We start from the raw sequence: 14,985 nt of genomic DNA, 5'->3' as shown, positions 1-14,985 counted from the left end.
GATAAAGAACCCTTTGGTCAGTTCTGTTGTACACAAAAATCCACCCATGCACATTTGTGCAAATGTGTATTTGGAGGTAGACAGTGTTCTAATTAAACAAAAAAATGTATTAGCATGGCAGAAAACATGAAAGCCGAGATTGCACCTACAGAAAAGGATTGATAAAATCAAAAGTACAATCCGTCTTAATCTTCGTAGTTCTTGAATGAAATGAAATGCATTTTCATTCAAATATATACAGGTGGGCATAAATTTCAGGAGCTCATGGACTCTCTCAAATTAATCCATGGACTCATGTGAAAAGCCCCTGGTCTACATTGTAATGAAAGACATTCACAATAGGGAACTCTACCAGAACTCTGTACTATCCTTGTAATTTGAAATGATTCTAAAACAAAACAGTATTAAAAAGTTCCCTTGTCTGGAGAAAATTTGGGAAGAAAGTGAAGCATGTGTGTGATATGGCATGGAAAGAGCAAGCTGCCCAGCTGAAACAGAAAAACCTTCGAAACCATCCAAACCTGACCATTTCTCAATCTTTAAGAAGCATTAGGAAAAGCAAAGAGATGACCTAAATCAAAAGCAGAAGACAGGCCAAACACATACATAGTGCAAAAGGAACACATAATAATGCAGGTAAATCTCTCCTCTGCTAAACAAGTAGCACAGAACTGTAGGGCTTCTAGAAAGTACAGGGGGGTGCAGTGGTTCTGGGCCTGGGGGTATAGGGTGGACTACTGCCTTTGATCCCCAAAACACAGTGGCCAACTTCTTCCTCTCCCACTATCTCCTTCCCTAGGGTGAATATCTAGGTCCTAGTGTATGATCAGCATTAAAATTAAAGGTTAGAACCTTCAATTCAAGCTTGAGGATTGGTTACCAACTGGAAGGCTGAGTGAAATTTATTCCTGACTGCCTGTTCCAGGCAGCAGCAAAATGACTGCGTTCTATCTCCCCAGCAGATTACAGAGTACAGGCTGTGCTAATACAGGTCTAAGTTTAAAGTGGTATTTTCCTTCCCCTCTTTAATTCATTACCATGCAAAATAAAATTAATTTTGGAGTTTAAGAGTTTCTTTTTTTCCTATTTATAGAATATTTTCATTTTTTTTCATTTTGCTCTCACTTCTGTTGTTGCTCTTTTCTTTACTTTCATTCTAGTATCTATAGTCATTCTCATGAGCTCGTATTTTCAACATTTATTTACATTGAAACAGCTATGATTTGCCATTCTTTTTGTTATGTTAATCCTTTTTTGTCATTTTCCCTTTAAGATGAATCTTTGAAATGATGCACTTATTACATAGAATGTGCCAGGAGGTGATTATTCCATATGTAGGGGGCATGCCACCTACATATGTTTATTTACATGTTCTATGCAAATACTGCCATATAAATAGTCACACTTTATGAAACATTCAGTCAATAGAAACATTTTAAAGACCAAATTTGAGGGGTGCCTGGTTGGCTCAGTTGGTTAAGCATCTGCCTTTGGCTCAGGTCATGATCTCAGGGTCCTGAGATCGAGCCCTGTGTTGGGCTCCCTGCTCAGTGGGGAGTCTGTGTCTCCCTCTCCTCCCTGCTCCTGCTCTCTCTCTCGCTATCTCTGTCTCTGTCTCTCAAATAAATAATCTTTAAAAAAAAAAAAAGACCAAATTTGATGAAAAAAAAATAGTAGTGCTAATATTTCTTCCTATCTTTCTTTCCATGGTTTGCCTTTGTGGTCACCCCACTTTGGAGATCATAATATCGTATCACACTGCCTGTAATGACTCCCATGGTGACTTGTTATTCCTGAATTTATTCACAGGTTATGAAATCATCACAGTTCAGTTGAAAATATAGCATTAAAAAACTCATTAAATTTTACAAGAAATAAAATGCTAGTTCCTTAAAGTTATGTTTGTAGTCAACATACAATTTGGGGGAAATTGTCCTAGTTCCCCAGGATGAGTAACTTTATTCATACTTACATTAAGTAGGGATCTGCTTATTGGCTATATCACTTTCCCAAAGTGTGATAACCTATTGGCATGTTTCAGAAAAATGATGGGCTGTGGGCATTGTTTTTTGCTGACACTGCTCCCAAACCCTGCATCACCAATCCCTATATGCTTGGGTTCTAGTGCATTATCGCTTTCTCTTTCTCACTGCCTATGACCACTCATAGAGATGGATAGTTTTAGTTATCTTTGTATCTGCATTGTGTCCAGTGCCCGAAGGTGTTCAATAAATGTTTATTGAATGAAGTGAAATCATTCATCCTCCTGTCATCATACCCTAGCCCAGTGATTCTCAACCTTGGCTTCACACCAGAATCTGCTGAGGAGTTATTAAAAATGACCAATGTAGAGGTGGGACTTCTAGTATGATGGAGTGAGTATTTCAGCAGTTACTCTCCTCAAAAAGCAATGATAAAACTGGATACATGTGTCAAAACCAACCCATTCAGGGCTCTGAAAATCAACCAAAGGCATACACTACACTGTGAAGTAGTTATTCATAAAAAAGGACTGAACTTTAGGTATGAACAGTGGAAGTCTACATGGCATTCTGCCTAGCTTTCTCCCCTCTCCCAGCTCAGTTTATAACGTATTTCTATCAAAATCGAAAAAGGCATGGCAATCAGAATGTTCACTGCCAGAGGAGGCTGACCTGATTTGGAGCAGAACATGTTAAAACTTCACATCCAGCAGCATTGTGAGAAACACTAGCAATCTAAGTGGTAAACAAACAAGGGAAGACCAGCAACTCAGTTAGTCTCAGGTTCCAATCATGGTTGGAAAAAGCAGCAGACTGGTAGATCAGCCAGCCATTTAATAGGAAGATCTGGGAAATAAGACCACCATGGGAAGCCTTCAAAAGTTTTCCATGTGCCTGCATAGAAAAAACTGGATAGGACTCAAGTTATCCACACATCACTGGCTGACTAATCCTGTGTTCATGTGTAGAGGACAGACAAGAGAGTCTAGAGGTAAGCAAAGCCAGAATGTATATATTTAAAAGTTACCTGAACTTTAAGTGTCCTCCCTAACAAACATACAGATCTACTGCCAGAGAGTGAAAGCTTTTGTTTTAATACAATATGTCACCATTCATTGACTGGTCATTAATCTATGCAAACACAATGTGATTCCTATGAATTCAGGTTTAAAAATGAGAACAATAATTTAAAAAACAAACTGAGTAGAGACATCAGCAGTCACACAGTTTACACACAGTTTACACACACAGAGTAAACAGATTCTATAAGTGCATTTACACAAGTTATTAAAACCAAAACACAATGACAACACATTTAAGGGAAAATTCAGAATCCAGAATTGCTACAATATACTATCTAACATGTCCAATTTTTAACAACAACAAAAATTATGGAACATGCCAAGAAATAGGAAAATATAATCCATACCAACAGAAAAAAATCAGTAAATAAAAACTGTCTCTGGGTGGACACTGATGTTGGATTTAACAAAGACTTCAAAGCAGCAATTATAAATATGTTCAAAGACTAATAAAGGAAACCATGTTTAAAGAACTAAAGGAAAGTATTATGACAGTGACTCAAAAGGAGAGAGAATGTCGACAAAGACGTAGAAATAACAAAATGGGGGGGGCACCTGGGTGGCTCAGTCGGCTAAGTGTCTAATTCTTGATTGCAGCTCAGGTCATGATCTCAGGGTTGTGAGATTGAGCCCCATGTTGGGCTCTGCACTCAGGGGGAGTCTGCCTGAGATTCTTCCCCTCTGTCCTTCCCCCACTCATGCTCTCTCTCTCTCTCTTATTCTCTCAAATAAATAAATAAAAACTCAAATTTATTTATTTGATAGGGTAAGAGAGAGAGCACAAGCAGGGGGAGTTGGCAGAGGGAGAGGGAGAAGCTCCCTGCTTGGCAGGGAGCCTGACATGGGGCTCGATCCCAAGACCTCATGATCATGACCTGAGCCAAAGGCAGACGCTTTACTGACTGAGCCACCCAGGTACCCCTAAATAAATAAATGTTAAAAAAAAATTCTAAAATAGGATCAAATTAACATTGTATAGTTTAAAAGTATAATAACTTTAATGAAAAATTTATTAAAGGGACTCAACAAGAGATTTTAGATAGAAGAATAAAGAATCAGTGAACTTGAAGATAAAAATTATCCAATCTAAAAAACAGAAAGATGGGATGCCTGGATGTCTCAGTCAGTTAGGCGTCTGCCTTCAGCTCAGGTCATGATCCCAGGGTCCTAGGATCGAGTCCCACATCAGGCTCCTTGCTCAGTGGGGAGCCTGCTTCTCCCTCTGCCTGCCGCACCCCCTGCTTGTGCTCTATCTCTCTGATAAATAAATAAATAAATAAATAAATAAATAAATAAATAAAATCTTTAAAAATAAAAATAAAAAACAGAAAGATAAAAGAATGAAGAAAACTTTTAAAACCTTCAGAGATCTGTGGGACAATATTAAACATACCAATATATGAGTAACAGTAACATTGAAAAGAGGATCGATAAAGAGTAGGAAAATATATTCAAAGAAATAATGGCCTAAAGCTCCCCAAATCTGATGAAAACTATTACTCTATGGATCCAAGATGCTCAATAAACCCAGGTAACATACACACAAAGAGATACACACCTAGATAAAGCCAGAGAGAAATCTTGAAAGTAGCAAGAATAAAATGGTTACTCACATACAGGAGAAAAATATATTAATCGTTGACACTTTATCAGAAACAATATATCCCAGAAGGCATTGATATGATATATTTAAGTTCTGAAAAAAAGTTAATCAAAAATTCTATATCCAGAAAGACAAAAGCAAAAATAAACTATTGGGACTATACCAAAATAAAAAAGCTTTTGCATTGTAAAGGAAACCATCAATAAAACAAAAAGGCAACCTATTGAATGGGAGAAGATATTTGCAAGTAATATATCTGGTAAGGGATTAATATCTAAAATATGTAAAGAACTTATACAATTCCACATAAAAAATCTGATTTAAAAATGGGCAGAGGACCTGAATAGACATTTTTCCAAATAAGACATACAGATGGCCAACAAACACAAGAAAAGATGCTCAACAGCATTAATCGTCAGGGAAATGCAAATCAAAACCACAGTGAGATTATTGCCTTATACCTGTCAGAATGCTAGAATCAAAAACAGGTGTTGACAAGGATGTAGAAAAAAAAGAATCTTTGTACATTGTTGGTGGGAATGTAAGTTGGTGCAGCCACTGTGGAAAACAGTATGGAGACACCTCAAAAAATTAAAAATAGAAATATCATATGATCTAGTAATTCCATTATTGGGTATTTAACCCAAATAAAATGAAAACACTAATTCGAAAAGATATATGCACTCCTATGTTTACTAAAGTATTATTTATAATAGCCAAGGTATGGAAGCAACCCAAGTGTCCATTGAAAGGAAACAATCAACAAAACCAAAAGACAACCAACAGAATGGGAAAAGATATTTGCAAATGACATATCAGATAAAGGGCTAATATCCAAAAATCTATAAAGAACTTATCAAACTCAACACCCAAAGAACAACTAATCCAATCAAGAAATGGGCAGAAGACATGAACAGACATTTCTGCAAAGAAGAAAATCAGGAAATGACAGATGTTGGCGAGGATGCGGAGAAAGGGGAACCCTCCTACACTGTTGGTGGGAATGCAAGCTGGTGCAGCCACTCTGGAAAACAGTATGGAGTTTCCTCAGAAATTTGAAAATAGAGCTACCCTACGACCCAGCAATTGCACTACTGGGTATTTACCCCAAAGATACAAATGTAGGGATCCAAAGGGGCACATGCACCCCAGTGTTTATAGCAGCAATGTCCACAATAGCTAAACTATGGAAAGAGCCTAGATGTCCATCAACAGATGAATGGATAAAGAAGATGTGGTATATTTATACAATGGAATATTATGCCGCCATCAAAAATGAAATCTTGCCATTTGCAACGATGTGGATGGAACTAGAGGGTATTATGCTAGGCAAAATAAGTCAATCAGAGAAAGACAATTATCATATGATCTCACTGATATGTGGAATTTGAGAAACAAGGCAGAGGATCATGGGGGAAGAGAGGGAAACATGAAACGGGACAAAACCAGACAGGGAAACAAACCATAAGAGACTCTTAATCTCAGGAAACAAACTGAGGGTTGTTGGAGTGGAGGGGGGAGGAAGGGATGGGGTGGCTAGGTGATGGACATTGGGGAGAGTATGTGCTATGGTGGGTGCTGTGAATTGTGTAAGACTGATGAATCACAGACCTGTACCCCTGAAACAATACATTATATGTTAATAAAAAAGTCATCCTTATATATATATTCCATTCCATTATATATAAATTCCATTATATATATATTACATTACTTTATATATATATAAATATATATAATGGAAAATTACTCAGTGATAAAAAAAGGTAAGATCTTGCCATTTACAACATGGATACACCAAGAAGGTAAGTGAAACAAGTTAAAGATAAATATCATGTGATTTCACTTTATGTGCAATCTAAAAAACAAAACAAATAAACAAAAAGCAGAAACAGACCTATAAACATAAAGAACAATCTGATGGTTGCCAGAGGTGAGGGGGGTGGGAGGATGGGCAAAATGGGTGAAAGGGAGTGGAAGATACAGGCTTCCTATTATGGAATGAATAAGTCATGGAAATGAAAGTTATAGCATAGGAAATATAATTAATGGTACTGTAACAGTGTCATATGGTAACATATGGTAGCTACACTTGTGGTGAGCAGTGCATAATATATAGACTTGTTGAATCACTATGTTGTACACCTGAAGCTAATGTAGCATTGTGTGTCAACTATACCTCAATAAAAAATTCAGTATCTAATAAAATATCACTCAAAACTAAAGGCAAAGTAAAGATTCCCAGAAAAATAAAAACTGAATTGATTGCTAGCAGACCTGCCTTACAAGAAATGCTAAAGCAAATCCCTCAGGTTTAAAGGAAATGACACCAGACAGTAATCTAAACCCACACAAAAAAATGAAGAGCACCACAAAGTAAATAATTGGGTAAATATGTATATGAATATATATATATATTTCTACTCTCTTAAATTCTTTGAAGATATAAGATTGCATAAAACAATAGTTAACACAATGCATTGTTGGGTTTATAATATATATAATTGTAATATATACGACAATAGTTCAAAAGGCATGGGAGGAAATGAAGCTATATTGGAACAAAATTTCTATTTCTACCAGTAATAAATTACTATAAATGTGAAGTAGAATGGGATGAGTTAATATGTGTATTGTAATTCCTAAAGCAATCCCTCTGAGAAAAAAACAAAAAATAGAGTTAAGAAACAAAGAAATTAAATAAAATTAAACTAAAAATATCTATTTAACACAAAACAGGGCAATAAAGGAGGAACAAATGAACAAAGGATATGAGATATACCAAAAACCCCACAAAAGTACCAAATGTAAGTCCAGCCATTTTAGTAATTTTATTAAATGTGAAGGGATTAAAAACTCCAAGGAACAGCAGAGATTGTCAGAATGGATTTTTTAAAAAATCCAATTGTATGCTGCTATGAAAGCCACACCATAAATTCAAAGATATATAGGGGCCCCTGGCTGGCTCAGTTGGTGAAGCATGTGACTCTTGATCTTGGGATTATAAGTTTAAGCCCCACGTTGGTTGTAGAGATAACTTAAAAATCATAGCTTTGAAAAAAAATTCAAAGACACACATGTGCTAAAGTAAAAGAATGAAAAAGATATACTGTGCAAATGATAACCACAAGGAGCCAGAGAGGTTATATTAATACAAAAAAATACACTTTAAACTAAAATATTACTAGGGACAGAGAGAAACATTTCATAATGATAAGAGGGTCAATTCCTCAGAGAAGTATGACAATTATAAATTTATATGCACCAACAGAGTCCTAAAATATGTGAAGCAAAAAGTGACATAATTGAAAGAAAAAAATAGAAAATTAAAAATGACTGGAGACTTCAATATGGTACTCTCAATAACTGATGGAACTAGACAAAAATCAGCAAGGATGTAGGTGTCTTAAATAACACTATCAATCAACTTGACCTAACTGACCTTTCTAGAATACTTTACCCAATGGCAACAAAGTACATATTCTTTTCAACATTCTCCAGGACAGTTCATATGCTGCCTCACAAAACAATCTCAATCAATTTAAATGGATTTAAATCATACAAAATATATTATCTGACAGCAGAAGAACTAAATAAGAATCTATAGAAGAAAGGAATTTAGAAAATCCTCAAGTATTAGGAGACTAACAACATACTTCTAAATAACTCACTTATGAGAAAAGAAATCACAATGGAATTAGAAGATATTGTGAACTACATGAAAACAAAAAAACACAACATATCAAAATATATGGGATACGGCAAAAAGGTGGTTAGAGGAAAGTTTATAGCTTTAAGTGTCTATCTTAGAAAAGAAGAAAGGTCTCATATTATTAATTTAAGCACTGTAAGAAGTTTGAAAAAAGATTAAACTAAACATGAAACAAAAAGAAGGGAGATATAATAAAGATTAGAGAAGAAATCAGTGAAAGAGAAAAAAAGAACAACAAATAAAATCAGTGAAACAGTTTGGTTCATTGAAAAGATCAAGAAAATTGACAAACCTTTCACTAGACTAACCATGAAAAAAGAGAGAAGACACAAATTACCAAAGTCAAGAATGAAAGAGGAAACATCACTACCAACCCTACAGAAATTAAGGGGCTCACAAGCAAATGGTAGATGCATTTATATCAAGAAATTCAATCACTTAAATGAAATGGAAAAATTCCTATAAAGACTCAAAATACCAAAACTAGCTTGAGAAGAAATTAAAACTCTGAATGGACCAATAATAAATTAAAAAGTTGAATTAGTAATTTAAAATCTTTGCACAATTAAATGGCTTCACTGAAGAATTCCATCAAACATTTAAAGAAGAAATAATACCAATTGCTTCCTAATTTCTTCCAAAACAGAGGAGAAGGAAACACTTCCCAACTTTTTCTATAAGGCCAGTATTACCTGATATCAAAGCCAAACAAAGACATTATAGTAAAAGAAAACTACAGACCAATATCCCTCAAGAACATAGATGCAGAAATCCTTCACACAATATTAGCAAACTGAATCCAGCAACATATAAAATATTAAACTAAGTGGAGTTTATCCCCGGAATGCAAGGTTGATTTACCATTTGAAAATCAATTAGTGTAATATATACCATATTAACAGAATGAAGAAAAAAAATCACATTATCATCTCAATAGATGTGATAGTATTTGACAAAATTCAGCATTCCTTCATGTTAAAAACTCTCAACAAAACAGGAATAGAAGGGAACTTCCTCAATGCGATAAAGGCATCTATGAAAAATTCATAGCTAGTATCAAATTTAATAGTAAAAAGAATAAATGCTTTCCTCCTGAAATTGGGAATAAGGGTATGATGTTTGCTCTTGCACTTCTATTCAACACTGTATCCGAGTTTCTAGCCAGGACAGTTTAAAAAAAAAACAAAAAACAACTGAAAGGAAGAAGTCTATCTTTAGTTGTTGATAGAATCATATATGCAGAAAATCCTAAGAAATACAAATACACACAAAAATGCTAGTACTAATAAATTAGTTCAGCAAGGTCACAGGATACAAAATCAAAACACAAAAATTATATTTCTATGTACTAACAATGAACAATGCAAAAATACAATTAAGACAACAATTGCATTCACAATAGGACCAAAAATATAAAATATTTAGGAATAACTTTGACAAAGAAGTATAAAACTTGTATTTGAAAATGATAAAACATTATTATGATAATGGTGAAAAAAGATCTGAATAAATAAATATTCCATGTTCATGGACTGAAAGACTTGACATTGTTAAGATGACACATTTTTCAAAATTGTTCTACAGTTTCAACATGATTCTTATCAAAATCCCAGCAGATGTTTTTCTTTGTAGACATTGACAAGGTGATCTTAAAATTTATATAGAAATATGAAGGAACACATAGGCAAAAGATTTTCCATAAAAGAGGAACTAAGTTGAAGACTTATATTCACCCATTTCAAAACTTTTTCTAAGCAACAGTAATTAAACCCCTGGGATACTGGTGTAAGGGTAGGCATATAGATCAGTGGAACAGAACTGAGAGAAACAAACCTTTCTATTTATGATCAATTAATTTTTTATAAAGGTGCTAAGGAATTAAAGGGGAAAGAAAGTCTTTTCAACAAATGATGCTAGAACAATTGTATATCCATATGTGAAAGGATGAGTTTAGAACTTTACTCAATATCGCACATATAATTTAATTAAAAATGGATCAAATTTCTATATGTAAAAGCTAAAATTATAAAACTCTTAGAAGATCTGAAAGGGGAGCCTGGGTGGCTCAGTTGGTTAAGCGTCTGCCTTCAGCTCAGGTCCTGAGATCAAGCCCCAAGTTGGGGGGGGTCCCTGCTCAGTGGGGAGTCCGCTTCTCCCTCTCCCAGTCCGCCCTACTTGTGTTCCCTCTCTCGCTGTCTCTCTGTCAAATAAATAAATAAAATATTTAAAAAAAAAAAAGAAAAAGAAAACCATTCTTCTTGGCTGTCTGCTCCTCGAGACAGCCACTCCGCGTTTCTCATATCTGAAGTTCCATCTCTTTCATCTTCAGGACCCCCTAGTGGGTCAGGAGCAAGCACTTGAAGTTTGCAGTCTCTTTTTCCATTTCTAGTTTTCCATCAGCCACATTTCTCCCTCTTGCAAAACTTGAAAGACAATACTTTCTTTGGGGTTTTGCGAAAAGGTTGTTTTGGATCTACTTTTTTTTTTAATTTTTTATTGTTATGTTAATCACCATACATTACATCATTAGTTCTTGATGTAGTGTTCCATGATTCATTGTTTGTGCATAACACCCAGTGCTCCACGCAGAATGTGCCCTCCTTAATACCCATCACCAGGCTAACCCATTCCCCCACACCCCTCCCCTCTAGAACCCTCAGTTTGTTTTTCAGAGTCCATCATCTCTCATGGTTCGTCTCCCCCTCTGACTTACTCCCCTTCATTCTTCCCCTCCTGCTATCTTCTTCTTTTTCCTTTTTCTTAACATATCTTGCATTATTTGTTTCAGAAGTACGGATCTGTGATTCAACAGTCTTGCACAATTCACAGCGCTCGCCATAGCACATACCCTCCCCAATGTCTATCACCCAGCCACCCCATCCCTCCCACCCGCCACCACTCAGCAACCCTCAGTTTGTTTCCTGAGATTAAGAATTCCTCAGATCAGTGAGGTCATATGATACATGTCTTTCTCTGATTGACTTATTTCACTCAGCATAACACCCTCCAGTTCCATCCACATCGTTGCAGATGGCAAGATCTCATTCCTTTGGATGGCTGCATAATATTCCATTGTGTATATATACCACATCTTCTTTATCCATTCATCTGTCGATGGACATCTTGGCTCTTTCCACAGTTTGGCTATTGTGGACATGGCTGCTATAAACATTGGGGTGCATGTACCCCTTCGGATCCCTACATTTGTATCTTTGTGGTAAATACCCAGTAGTGCAACTGCTGGATCGTATGGTAGCTCTATTTTTGGATCTACTTTTGATTTAAAACAACTTCATTCAATGATCCTCCTTTGATATGGGTATCATGTCAGGCTCAACACTGTCTACTGACATTTCAATTTTCCTGTTTCTCAATCTCAACACTTATGGAGGTTTCAGGAGAACATCAAAGTTAGTAGATAAGTAGGAGGCTTTGAGTCCTTTCTTTTTTGCTAATATACTTCACAGAAAAAGCTACTTATAAGATATAAACATGAATTTAGTTTGATCAACATCACTCTTGAAATTACTGACATGTAGTGTCATAACAAACAACCACCCTTGGGTTTTTTTGTTTGTTTTGCATTATTTGCCTTATGCTTATCCTTTCTACCCCCTCTCCATTTCATTCTCAGCAATAGAAATATCTATTTTTAGTTTTTAAAAAATGTTTACTTAAATAGGAATATAACCACAATTTTTTCTTCTATTTATTGCTTTATTTTTCCACTATTTAAGTTTCCACTGATAAGTAACATTTTATCTTCTTTTTGGTAACTTTCTACAGCTAATGTATAGCCATGATCTAAAAGCAAGTACCACGGGGGTCCAAACCACTTCTCAACATGAATGTAGAACAGTCATGTGTCCTAAAAAAGGCGGATGAGTAAAACACTGGAGAGATTTAAATATTTTGTGGTTCTTATCTACATATATCGTTCAGTTTTTATTCATTTCTGACTATTTTAGCAATTGATCTAGATCATGTCCTATTTTTAAGCAGAAGTGAAAGAGTTTACTCCTTATTTCCTTGATATTTTATATTATGCAGGCTGTTTGACGACAGTATCAGAAGCCTTATAAAGTCTAAATCTGTGAACTAAAAATTTTCCAGGACTTTTAAAAGTTAGTCTTACTAACTTATTTACAAGGCAGCCCAGAAACCCACATCCCACCCCACTTTGAGGATGGTCACTATGGTGTCATGGAAGCTACCTTCCTCATTTGAGGTGCTCCTGCTTTCTCTTGTTTCATCTAGAAAGGCTGCTGTGGAAAAGGTCAAGCCTGTTGCAACGGCTCCCATGGGCTTCCAGAGTTCACAGACCTCTGTGGGGAAGCTCAGTTACACCTCGCTGCCCAACCAGCCAGGAACAAAGCTAACATTTCACATCAGAGCCTGGGAGATACCACTTTGCCCTTCTTCCACCTTTGGCTGACTCCTTCTATTCCTACTCTATTAAAGGACATGCCTTCCTTCTCACAGGATGGTTCACCTGTCTGGGGAAGATGAATGCCATTCTGGAAGTATCTTTTATCATCTAAACTTGGATTTAACCTGCAAAAGAGCCCAGCAAATAATAGTTTTTGGATAATAAAGCATAGATAGCAGAGAATGAGCCAACATCTTTCCTGGCCTCAGTGTAAGGAAGGGCTTGAGTTAGATGAACTTTTGGTCTCTTCCTGCTTCACCCATTTCACAGTTCCATGGATCTACAAACTGGTGATTATATGAAGCTGGTATTATCAGGAGTGATACTCCTAGGGACAGGAGATTGAACATGGTGAGGGCTACTCTCCTTGGACTCAGGGTATGTCTTTGGGATTCTGTGTATAATTGCCTTTTAAAGAAGCAAATAGCAATAAACTTGCCTATTTCTGGGGGTGGCGGGGAGGGAAAGTAACTGGCTTTTCCGCTTTTATTAGATTTCCTCTGAGCTTCTCTGATCACATGGGAAGTAATTTAATTCATCATTTTCTGGGTACTTAAATTCTGTAAGACAAATCCCAGAGCGTTGTATTGATTTTTGTAACCCAGAAACCATGGTGCTTTTTCCTTATATATATAATAGCTAAACTTTTATTTAGAGAAGAGGCTATAAGACTATTTCTAGAGGGGAAAAGATAAGAATACACAACCTGGATATATCAATAGTTTTCCAAGCAAACTTCATTTCCCGTAACAGTTTATGGTTCAATAATTTTTTGTAATTCAGATTCAGCTACTTGAATCTACAGGTGGACTCAAATCCCCATACAACTATGGTTATTTCAGGTACTTTTTTTCTTAAGTCCCATAAAAAGCACTAACAATGGGACAAGCTACTTTGTTGGATCTTGGGGAATGGAGAATAAGCATATGGTATTACCATCATCACATTACCCAAAGAGAATCTTAGAAAATTCATTGTATACAGAAAATCTACATGGATCTTTTCACAGCCTCAAAACTATGTGGCTACGGGAGCTGAAAAGCCCTATGAAAAAAATTGGTGGAATTCAGAATTCAGCAATAACTAACAGACCACCATATCTGTTCTGACTGCCCATCTGCTCCTGCCTGGACTATAGCATTAGCCTCCTACCTGGGTAACCTGCTTCTGCTTGTGCACCAGTCTGTTCTCCACACAGCAGACACACTGATCCTGTTACAGTTTAAGTCAGCTCATATCATTCCTCTGCCCTAAACTTTGTCACAACTCCCTCCCTCTAACTCAGAATAAAAAATTCTTACAATGGCTCACAAGACCCTATATGGTTGGCCTGGCCCACAAGACCCTATATGCTTGGCCTTGCCCTATTATTACCTTTCTGACATTTTCACCTGCTCTTTCCCTCACTCCTCCATTCCCTCAGTGGCCTTGATGCTGTTCCTTGCTGAAAGGCCTTGCAGTGGCTATTCCTGATGCCTGGTGCACCTTTCTCCCAGAGAACTCCCTCTGCTACTTCATGTCTTTGCTCAGATACCACCTTCTCAAAGGGGCCTGCCCCCCATACCTGATCCTTCTTAGCCTACTCTATTTTTTATTGCTTCCATAAAATCTATTACCTTCTAGCATGATATAAAATTCAATTTCTTTTTTATTATGTTTATTGTTTATGGCCTGTCCCTCCATGCTAGAATATATGCTCCATGAGGGCAGGAACCTTTGTCGGTTTTGTTCAGCAATTTATCCCAAGCACCTGGCGCAGTGCTTAGCACACAGGAGGCACTCAGTAAATATTTGTTGAATGAATGACCAATACCTAAACTTCAGTGACTGTTCCCCATGTGCCAGCTATTACACTAAGTACCTTATGTCATTATTTCTTTTAGACTTCGCAACATTAGGGATGAACATTTTCCCCACTTCACAGATGAAGAAACTGAGAGGTTAACTAGCTCCTGAACTCACAAGCCTAATTAAAGGAAGCACAGGCTCGTTTGACCCCAAAGACTATCCACTTTGCATTATAACATCTGGAAAAGAATATGTAGAAAGTGGATACTAGTCTGATGCCAACAGCTGAGGTCAAGACACAAAAATGTCCACAAGGCAGTAGATTTCTTTGCTAACATCTTTTGAAACCACACCAGGGTGGGAAATGGAGCAAGTTCTCAGGTCCCCCT

At 36.5% G+C, this 14,985-nt stretch overlaps 1 protein-coding gene across 3 annotated transcripts in view; it reads right to left on the bottom strand.

Moving 5' to 3' along the window:
* MYOM1 (myomesin 1) overlaps positions 1 to 14,985 on the bottom strand; it is a 157,503-nt gene that overhangs the window by 109,821 nt on the left and 32,697 nt on the right. The window lies entirely within an intron of this gene.

The sequence above is a fragment of the Zalophus californianus genome, chromosome 14, assembly GCF_009762305.2.
Source record: "Zalophus californianus isolate mZalCal1 chromosome 14, mZalCal1.pri.v2, whole genome shotgun sequence".
In the NCBI taxonomy this organism is placed as follows: domain Eukaryota; kingdom Metazoa; phylum Chordata; class Mammalia; order Carnivora; family Otariidae; genus Zalophus; species Zalophus californianus.
Note: the sequence above shows the minus strand (reverse complement) of the source record. Positions and strands in the feature narration are given on the sequence as shown.